The 11197-nt window shown below is 38.0% G+C and overlaps 1 pseudogene; it reads right to left on the reverse strand.

The window, feature by feature from the left end:
* Nucleotides 1-782: 782 nt before the first annotated feature.
* LOC141575554 (THO complex subunit 6 pseudogene) lies at nt 783-1941 on the reverse strand (annotated as a pseudogene).
* Nucleotides 1942-11197: the final 9256 nt, after the last annotated feature.

An 11197-nucleotide genomic window follows, 5' to 3' on the forward strand; every position in this document is an offset into this window, starting at 1 on the left:
CCCCATTTCTCAAAATTAGAAGCATGGACTTTAACGTTGGAGGAAAACCTGAAGGTTACTTAACCCCACCTCACAATCAGCCACAGGAATGTTTTTTTCTGTAAATTCTCTTCTTTTCGGCTCACCTCAGCATGATTACATGCAGCAAACGAGAACCTGCTGGTAGGCAGGCAGTTTCATCCTAATGCAGTTATGAATACTAGGACTTTTTCTTTTGCACCCAGTTGTAGCTTCTATTCCTTTCCCCTTGGAAAGAATGTCTTTCTCTCTTCTACACAAATGCCTTCAATTATTTAGTATGGAAGTAATCCTAGACAACTTACTTTCCTGAGCATCAGATTCCTCACCTGAAAAAAGGAACCAGTAGTATTATTTCCTAGGATTTATGCAGGAGTTAAAGCAGACAACTTACTTAAAGTGTCTCCAGCGCACAGAAAGCACTGCTTTATCAATGGTGCAGTCAGTATAGTATCGTTACTGTTGTGCTGTTATTTTACCTCCCTAACATCTGTTTGCCCAGCTATACATTCTTTGCCTCTTTATTTGTTCTTAATAGACTTCGGTCTATTTTACCTTAAATTATAGAGCTGAACACAGTACCACCCATGGTCCTAACAATGTAAAACACCATGGGACTGTTTCACTTATTGGTCTGGACATTTTACTTTTCTTTCAACATAAATATTACCATTCTTAGTGTCTTTATCACACCATTGGATCATACTATCCCAAATAATTCCCTAGGTTCTTTTCTTCCTTTCTTTGAAAAGCCCGAAATTTTATTTGTATAAAAAAAGAAGAAAAAAAACGCTCCAAACCCGAGATGGAGGTGGGGGTGTCGCTGGAGGTCAGAAGGACAGGGAGAAAGCTTGGTAGCCTACGTTGGTGAAGACATCCACCCTGCAGCTGTTGCCTGCGGCTGTCAGGACCTTGCACTCAGGGGCTGCTGCTTGCTGGCTGAGGCTGAGTCTTAGCAGCCCTGGGGAGGAGCCAGGCACCCGGGCCTTGAGCTCCTCACTTAGCTGCCACTGGCTGACGCAGCGACCCTGGCCGCTGATAGAATCAGCTCCTGGTAGAAGGTGACGTGCTTCTGTGGTGCCCACATAGGGAAGATGGTGGTGGGTGTGGAGGATCGGAGGTGCCAGAGGGTGAGCGCTGGGCCACCTACACCGACCATCCAGTCTGAGTCAGTTGCCAAACATCCGATCCAGCACCCACTGTGGGACCTCGAGCACTCCTCGTGCTTTTGACCTCGGTAGTCTGGACCTCCTTGGGTGGGCAGAGGTCCCAAAGCCGCACAGCCCCATCCTCGTCACCTGACAGCACCTCAGGGCTCTGCTCCCGCAGTGCCAGGAAGTGGATGTAGTCGGTGTGGCCTCGGAGGGCCCGCCTGAAGGTCCCCATCTCAAGGTCCATCGAATGCAGCTGACAGTCTCCCCCAGCCAGGAAGAGGGATTTCTCCTTGGGGAGGAGAAGCAAAGCACGGACCTCAGGTACTTCCAGGCTGGTCCTGTATGGGGGCTGATGTAAGGAGCAGCAGCTCCTTACAGCCCTTCTTGAGGATCCCTGCCCAAAGCCAGGCCTTCGCCTCCCCATCCCCAGCACCGAGCAGATGTCGATCAGGGCAGACCATGCTGTAGACAGGCCCATCGTGGTCTTGGAAGGTCACCACGGGCTTTTTACTTTCCTCTCTGGCCTCGGAGCTCAAAGCAGCAGACAAGCTAAAGACGGCTATCTGCCCCTAAGTGTTGCCAGCTGCCAGGAACAGGGTGAGACTCTCTGGGAGAAAATGGTCCTGTGTAGCCCGGGCAGAGCCGTAAACGCTTCCGCCTGAGCCGGAGGCCCCGCGTGCGGCACAGCTCGCTCCACCTCCGCCACTAAAACTCCCAGAGCGCCCCGCGCGCCAGGCAGCCCCACGGGTCCGCCAGCGCCGAAGGGCATCTCCCCTTAGCGGCGCTCCGCCTCCCAGCACCGCCGCCGCGCACCCCGCGCCCCAGGAGCGGAGGAGCCCAACACTAGGCGGCTCCCACCGCGGCCGCGCTGCCCCGGACCCCCACCGCCACCCCAACCCCACTGGGCGGAGCCGCCTTCCAGCCGCGTGCCGTCAGTCTTCCGTGCCCGCGCTCAGGGGGTTTCTTCATGTGAACAATTTTACACCTGTCTTTTCTCATATATCCTTTTGGTTTCATTTTAAGCTAAAAGTAAGACTTTTAATTTATCTACATTAAATTGTATTTTTCTGAGTGGGCTTTTTGTTTTAGCCTATTTAGAACTTTAAGAATCTTTAACCTGTTGTCCAACAAATTATATTTTAATCATAACTTTAGGCCATCTGCACATTTGACAAGTCCATTTTCTAAATCTTCAGTCACACCATGATTGTTGACTAGGACGTAGATGAGAATTAGCATTTCAACATTGTATTTATAATCCATCAGAGGAAATGAAGCCCTAACATACGGCACCAATGGTGGGGCTCCAGGGCAAGGGATTGAATTTGGGTATGATTCCTCCATTATAACCTTTAACAACCAGTATTCAGGTAAATTCCTAAATCCTTTGATTTGCCTTGATTTTAGAAATTACTCTTTTTTCTTAAATGTTTTCTCATCCTTACCTACACAAAATGTATGCAACACATCAGGCCTGGCAGGTTTAGGGTTGTAGCTGAGAGGAGCAATAGATGACACTAACATTTAGTAACATCAAACCCTACATTTAGAAGGAAAACCAAAGAGATTATTATTTTCAGGCATAGAATCCAGCCTGTCAGTCTCCATGGAGCTGGTTGACAGACTCCTAGAGGCATATAACTTTAAAAAAGGAATTAATAAACTTAAAAAAAAGGAATTAACATTCTCTAGTGACAGTGGACACTTTTGAGATTCAAAGGGTGGTCTGTTAATAATTTCACCAAGTCATTAGGCATAAACAAGACTATAAGGGAATTCCTCATTTTCCTGACTCATATTTTATGCTCAGTAAAATGGATATTTAAGTAATTGAATTGCACTTTAGAATTGAGTGGAGATTTAGAAGTCACTTTGTTCACCTTTTCTCTGCATACAAAAAACATCTGACTCAGTCCAACCTCTCACAGTCCATGTTACAACACCCCTGAATTGATGATTTTCCAGTCTGCTCTAATGAATGCTTTCAGTGCTAAGCATGGTGGCACTATCTGGAGGGGTAGTGAAAAGGCTCCCAGAGGGTTTAGCAGTTCTACGTATTAAAGTTCTCCTAGATAGAAGTCCTTCCTGGAACTTGTTCTTGGTAATTCACCTTCTAGCAATTTGTAAGTTAAATTGGTGTCCACTTGGTAGTGTCCCAGCTATTTGAAGACAGTTATCACATGGGCAGAGTTAGATGAGTGATATGATGGCATGAATACCACAATATACCTTTCACCAAAATTATGTTTAAAAAGCTACCAGTTTGAGAGGCATTTGTGTTTAGGATCAGGTCCCCCTAGAGGTGTAATACGGTTATCTGAATTGTTTTTCCTGGCATATGACTGCTACTGGCAAACTCAGTGGATGCTATATTGCATTTATTTGGAAATGGAGATGCATAGTGAGTGGACAAAGAGTGTAGACACCTCAGTCAATGTGTATTGAAGTGAAGTGTTTAGTCACTTGCTTATCTTTTGGTGAAATTCTCTTATACTCTTAAAATATTTCATGTTGAAATATTTAACCGTGCTGCACTTCCTTCAACAACTTGTCTTAATTCTTTAATATGAGATCAAATATTAACTTTTCTGGGAAACTTTCTTGAACTCTACACTGTTTTGCATCCTCTTTTATTTACTGTTCTAGCTCCCCATGCACTGTGTCGTCTTCTTCTTCTTCTTCTTCTTCTTCTTCTTCTTCTTCTTCTTCTTCTTCTTCTTCTTCTTCTTCTTCTTCTTCTTCTTCTTCTTCTTCTTCTTTTTTGGTTCTTTTATTGGGGGTAATTAGGTTCATTTATTTATTTACTAATGGATGTACTGAGGATTGAACACAGGACCTTGTGTACGCTAAGCAGTCACTCTACCACCGAGCCGTACCCTCCCCACTGCATCTTCTCATCCCCATTATCACACTTATCACACTTTTCACACTGTGTTTGTTTTCCTATCTGACTCTCCTGATAATACTAGCATTTACTGAGTGCTTACTATGTTCCAAGTTCTGCCCACAAGATTTAACTGACTAACTCAGTTGATCCTCAGAACAAACTTATAAGAGTACAACTATTATCATTCCCGTTTCAAAGGAGAGGAAACTAGAGCACCACTGGTTAAGGAAATTGTCCCAAAATCATAAAGTCCTAAGTCCTAGAGTGTCTGATCTAAGATGTTGCCCTATGGTGCTTCTCTGGAGCTGCTCTTAGAAGGCAGGAACAGGCTTTGATCTTTGTGTTATCAATATCTAGTACACTGCCTAGAACGTGGTAGGGACTTGATAAATAGTGTTGAATAAATGAATGGATACATGTTTTCTACTTATTTTAAGTATTTTGAGTGATAGAAAACAAAAATCATCAAGATTTTAAGAGTGTAAAGGACTTTAAAAACTTATTCAAGCTCTTGTTTTGTATCTGGAAAGATTATGATGCATAGAGCTATGTTCTATGCATAAGATCACTTTCATAGTTTAGCTAACATATTTTTAACTTTCTACCACATGCCAGAAACTGTCTCAAATGCCTTACATGTACTATCCTGTCTGATCCTCATCTGAGTGGATATTCTTTTTATCTCCATTTTAGAGATGAGGAAACTGAGGCATAAAGAGATTATCTAGTGTCTCATAGTTGCTAACTGGCAGAGCAAGGAAAAGAATCCAGGCTGGCTGGCTTCAGGATTCATGCTCTTACCCATCACACTGAATTGGCTCTCACATATCTAATCATTGCCAGACCTAGCCCCAAGTGAATGCTAATTCCCAGAGTTTTTCCATGTCTTATCCACATATTTCAAGAAATACACTTACTTTAACTTAATGTCAATATTTACATTGTCTAAATTTTATAATGCACTTAATATGTTTTATTTTATTTGCACTTTTAAGTCTCTTGGTCTTTAGAACATATTTTACAGATCTACAAATGTGATTGAGAGAAGTGCTTATATAGTTTTTAAAGCAATCCTTTAATTTATCCTAGAGAACTTTCAATTTTTTAAAAAGGTCATCTATGAATACCCTAAAATTGTCAGCAGCTGTACATAGAAGTTGAAATATATGTATGTGTATATCTGTTTGTGTGTGTGTGTGTGTGTGTGCATGTGTGTGTGTGTACACAGATAGGTATTTGAATTTTAAAATGCAGGGAAGATTGGGACCCATCTTAGGAGACTTCTAAATATAGCTTAATTTTAATGTTTATTTTTCAGCACTCAGAATATGACTTTCTTCTTCTATATTGGAGTTTTATTTTGGGAGGAGGATTAATTGGTTAGTTGGTTGTGTTATGCTTGCAGTTAGTTTACAGATTATAAAAAATAAAAGTTTCTTTAAAAGGTTTTTCATTTTACTGGGGTTGTATTAAACGTATAATTGAACTGCAGCAATAAGTCATTGTTGTGTGTCCTGGCTTGTGATTCATAAGTCTTGTAACTACTACATGAAACTGCAAACCCAAGAGTCACATTTTATTCCTTTATCTGTGGAACCTCAGGTGTGATAGTCTGATGACACCTGTGAGTTGGGCCATGTGAGTCAGCAGCTTCAGCTAGAAAGATTTTATGTTTAGAAAGTTCTCAATTTCTAAAGTCCCCTTTTCTATCTGCTCTCAAGACTCCATCTGTGAATATATATTTTTATACTGACACTATGACCCAGTATGTTTTTGTGTGGCTGAACCAAATTATGTAGTAAAAGTGGGCTCTTCCAAAGGAGGCTTAAGTCATGTTCACATTACATAGAGTTAATCTGTGCTGTTTGAGAGATGGTAATTGAGAAGTTGTAATAGAATCAATTTCAGTTTTGACTTTCAGTTTTTGACCTTTCTTTCTTCACATTGTTATTGCCAAGGTCGTTGTCATTGTCATTACACTCTAAAAGCGTGTACTTATTTTTCAATTAAACAATAAAGTGCTGATAGTTTATTTAACCCCCAAGAAACTGGAATTAAATATAATCTGCACTATGTCCTCGTGAAGGTTTGCAGTTCAAAGCAAATTTCTCATATGGTCATTACACAGTTAATGAATAAAACTTTGACCACATTAGCGTTCTCAACAAGCAATTTGTTTATTAAACTGGCACTTCTTATACTTGTTTGCTATGTTCTTCAATAGAAAAATGAATATTAATACATCTATTGGATTATTTTGAAAATAGGATGGTATCTAGAACATAAAGCACCATATATCACCAATGTACATGTATGTATGTATGTATTCATGCATTTATTTATGAAAATAGAACCATCAACCAGCAAAATATAAGTAGCACCCAGAATTTATTGACTGCTTACAGCATACTTTGGCAACAACATTTATCCCATTTCAATGCAGGTTAAAAGTGATTGAATTTTGAAGAGTAGGCTTGGTAACATTAAACTCATTAACATTGGGGTTGTTCAAAGATTTTTTTTAATGTATTATATTGACTCTGAGACACCAGTGATTGTAAACAGCATCATTATTTTAGGGAAAATTATAGTGAATACTGACAATTCAACTATGGCACTATAATTTCTTATCACTTTGATTGTAAGATGTACCCTGACTGGGAGAAGTTAAAATGTGATAGCACTGTATCTCAGGCTGACACACAGCAATAATTCAGAGATGAAGAAACAGTTCCTTTGTGTAAGTATCTACTGTGAATACTCACAAGCGGCCTGCGGTCTAGGGTTATGATATTATGGTGACTTTCTCTAAAATTTAATCCAGGTTTGTCCTAGTGTAATTTCTCATGAGTTTCTCAGAGTTTCCCACTGAAATCCTCTTGAATAGAGAGAGGGAAAATGAAACCCCAAGAGTTTGTAGGTATAGTCTGAAATGATATAGCCCTACACAAAATTTATAAATATTAATAAGATAGTAAGAAATGTGCTAAAATATAAATTTTTAATAGATAATAGTGTTTTTATTTAAACATTTAAAAATAAAATTAATTTTCAAATAGATGTTCCATATTTTTCCTGAGGCTTTGTATGCCCTACGCTTAATTCTGTATGCCTCTGAAATTCAAGTACCCTTGGAGACTCGGGCAGCCAGAGACAAAATATAGACTTAACAACAGACCTCCATGATTTTTGATTACCCCAAAAAACTGACAAAAGGGCAAAAATAAATTACTTAGTCTCATTAAAGAGTATTAACAAATTTTCTATGCTGGACTCCATCGAGGCAGTGCCTTCCTGTGAAGAGTTAAATCTATTAGGATTTAACTGAAAATTATATCTAAATGAGAGAAAACTGGAATTGCCTTGCTTGATCATAAAAATCTCCTATAATTGAATTTCACGTTAGTTTTCCACCCTACTCCCGTGCGCATCAATCAGGAAGCAAGCTGACTAGCACAGAATGCCTTCTGCATACCTTTTATGTGTGTGTTGCAGAAATATTTTGTAGAAAGCCTTTCTTCTCTAGCAAGGATTTAAATTAATACTAGGTAAAACCAGTGGCATAGTTACATCAAGATCTACAGTTGTTCATTTCTCCAGAAGTGCCCACTCATGCATACACATGTTTATATTATAATTCACTGGTTCAGTCTATTTTATGAGATAGTATCCTATTTCATCTTTAGTTTTATTCACAACATCCAAACAGGCAGGGAGTAGCCTTTTATTTTTTAATGAGTCCAGAGACATATCTGTTCTTATATCTCCTGCTTGGACTTTTCCACCCCTGATCCCACCTGCAACGTGATCCCCACTCCTCAACCATCCCCCCAGAAAAGAAAGATTTGGGAACCTCTGCTTGCTGTTGAGTACGCTTCTGAATCACTGTGCTGTACACCAGAAACTAACACAACTTTGTAAATCAACTACTTCAATAAAAAAAAAAAAACTAAAATAAGCCCTTTAAAAGGCACCACAATCAGGAATTGTTGAACAGTTCTACTCAGAGGATCACTGGAGTGTTTCGCCAAACTCATACTGTGAGAGGCTCAGATGTGTCCTCGTCCCCTGAATGGACGCATAACACGGAGACGTGAATGCTCAGAGCAAAGCAGTGAAATTACGGTGATGCTTTCTGCATGTTTCATAGGGTAGGTCAGATCCACTGAAAGTCACTTGGAGTCCATGAAATTTATGACAGAAGTTTTTAGCACTTAGTGATCAAACAGTCCTTTGTTCTTGTTTCCTTTATTCCTAAAGCAAAGGGCAGAAAACTGAAAATGAATTTTAGAGTAAGTTTGCACTTTCATTTCTCTGTACTGTGTATTTGATGTATCTTTGGGTCTTGCCCTTTTGTTTTTTTTCTACAATGGCATTCTGGAAAGCATGTTTCAGAAGGTTTTAGACAATATACCAGAACTAACTTATTTAATGCAAACTGGGTTGATCGAACAACCAAGTAGCCTAAAGCTTGTATTGGTTAATGAGAAGTCAAAGTGATCATCTTTGAATTATGAACACTGAAGCTGTTGTAAACATTGGTAGTAGGGCACAGTGGGTCAGTGGGTTTTCTTATGCAGGCCCAGTTCCCACATACTATGGGTTGAATTCTAATCAACTTTTCATTTTGTTCTACCATCTGAAAATGTTTACTTTAATTAAAATGTTTCATACTGTATTTCCCTGTAGTGCTGGGCACATGGACAGGTTTGTTCTTTGAATGTGAAATGAAGCCAAAAATTACTTCATGGAAAAATTTTTAAAAAGAGTTCAAAAAACCATGAGGCAAAAGTGTATATACCTAGAGCTCTTAGAATAAATAGTAATAATAAATGTTTAGAATAAATGCTCTGAGCATTCAAAAAAATAGAAACTTACTCGACAGAGGGCAAACTATCTTGGAGGTATGAACACTAGCTTGAAGTTTGACTATCTTGGGTTTGAACTTGCTAACAATGATTTTCTGCTATTTACTTAACCTTTTGGGGCCTTAATGTTATCACTTGTCATATGTAAAGGTAGGATAATAGAATTATTTGATAGGGTTATTGGGAGGATTAAATGAGACAAATAAGCAAATAAAATGATACAAAAGTAAATAACATGCAAATAAAAAGCAAATAGCATGATATTTGATCTCCTGAACCCATGTTCAATGTGTTCAATGTTTATTTAATGAGAGGGCAGAGAAACTGAAATTTTATTAAAAAAAATTCACCTTCTTTTTTCGTATTTATAATGAGAGATATATTGCTGCACCAAACATAATATAACATTTTGATGCATTTGAATTTTTCTTTTAATACTTTCTCACTCCTTAAAGACAGTTAGTGATTTTCACTCACCAGAATAAATATGACCTAGTAGATAAAGTTGCAAAGTCTTGTTCAAAAGGCTTTAAAATTATTTTTGTTTTATTTTAGAAAATATTTTATTATTTGTGACACTTTTACTTTTTAAATAGAAGTATTTCCAAGGAATTCAGACTTTCTTTTGACATGGACAATCCTAAGAACTTTTGATGAATGTAAGTGTATTAAAATCACAGAGCAAATTTACAAGTCAGATTTTCCATTAGCAGTTTTTCTGCAATACGTTGAAATAGACAAATGGCAGTTACTGGAATTGCAAAGATAAGTAAACTCATTGTTTATTCTTGTATACATCCTCAATGTTAGAATTTCACCATAAAATACTCAAGTCTCAAGGACTAGTTAGCAGACCTCTGTAGTTAATGTTGAACATCAGTCGCATCTTGTTTATCAGCACATACTGGAATTTTAGCTACACATGGGAAAGAGCTGTTCTAATCCCAACTTGGCCTTCACTTGCAGAAATTTGAAAGTAATTATTAGATGTAACAGAAATCAGACACTCTTCTATTTTATTTTTGGTTTCACATTCAGTGTGAACATAACTTTCTGTAAAAAATAGCTTTTATAGATAAAGGAGGAGCTGAAATAGATTTACTTACTAAGTCATTTCCATCTGTAGTAATTGTCCTAAAAAAATCCCTTAGGAATTTTTTCCTCTCTTTGGGGTGTGTGTGTGTGTGTGTGTGTGTGTGTGTGTGTGTGTGTGTGTAATTTCCTAAATCATAAACTTCTTGGGAGACTTAGTGGCTTAGTGAATGACTTAAACTTCAGACAATGATGTAGATTACTTTCTTCTGGTAAAGAGCCTTATCCACATATTAACAGTTTCGGTTGACTAAGACTGTGAGACATAAACAACTCTGCTGGCTGGTCTGAGGTTTATCGGTAGATATGGCAGTTATACTTTGCAGCTTACCTCTTGGAAGAGAGATTGGGGTTGGTAAAAATCTATTTATTATTTTAAATTTTGTTTACTGTTGCTTATTTGGGGTGATTAAGCTCAAATTTCATCTTAGCAACCAGGAAGCAGTCTCATGTGGAAATCTGCACTAACTGATAAACATATTACAGTGTATTCCAGTGATGCTTAATTCCCCTTACAAATGGCAGCTTAGTTAGTTGGCTGACTGAGTCCCCCATTAGCATAACTTTGTTGACTTTTACTATTATAGCATAATTGTTATTATGGTCATTATCATTATTTCCAAATAAGGGTAAGACACATAAACGTGTGACAGTTCTTCTGCCAACTCTATTTTAGATTTTTGAAAGCACCTTACTCAGGGATTTCAGGCTTGTGAATACAACTCTATGCAATAACACATATGTAATATTGTAAAATAATCTAATAACTGTGTAATCTAATATAGAATATGTGTGATAAATATTGACTAGACTTTTTATTACCTGTGACACTAGTAAAGTTATGATACCAACCACATAACTGGATTCATAAAAATAAAATATTATATGGTACAAATCTATTATATTGAGGAAAAATTATAATTTGTGGCATACCTCCCATTGGCTACAAAGTAAAGTAATTTTCATCACAAAAATGTTGCTTTATTAAATGCTATCTTGGTCAAAGTTCTGAGAAATTAAGATGTTCATAATAAGTGTAATTCAGAGATTTACTGTTTATTGTTTACATTTGGATCTTTTTAAAAATTAAATGTATAGAATATATACTTTGAGATTTATATTTTGGAAAAATTCTGTGAAAATGGTAGGTCACATTTAACATTTTAATTTCCAGGCCT

The sequence above is a fragment of the Camelus bactrianus genome, chromosome 29 (genome assembly GCF_048773025.1).
Source record: "Camelus bactrianus isolate YW-2024 breed Bactrian camel chromosome 29, ASM4877302v1, whole genome shotgun sequence".
NCBI classification, from domain to species: Eukaryota; Metazoa; Chordata; class Mammalia; order Artiodactyla; family Camelidae; genus Camelus; species Camelus bactrianus.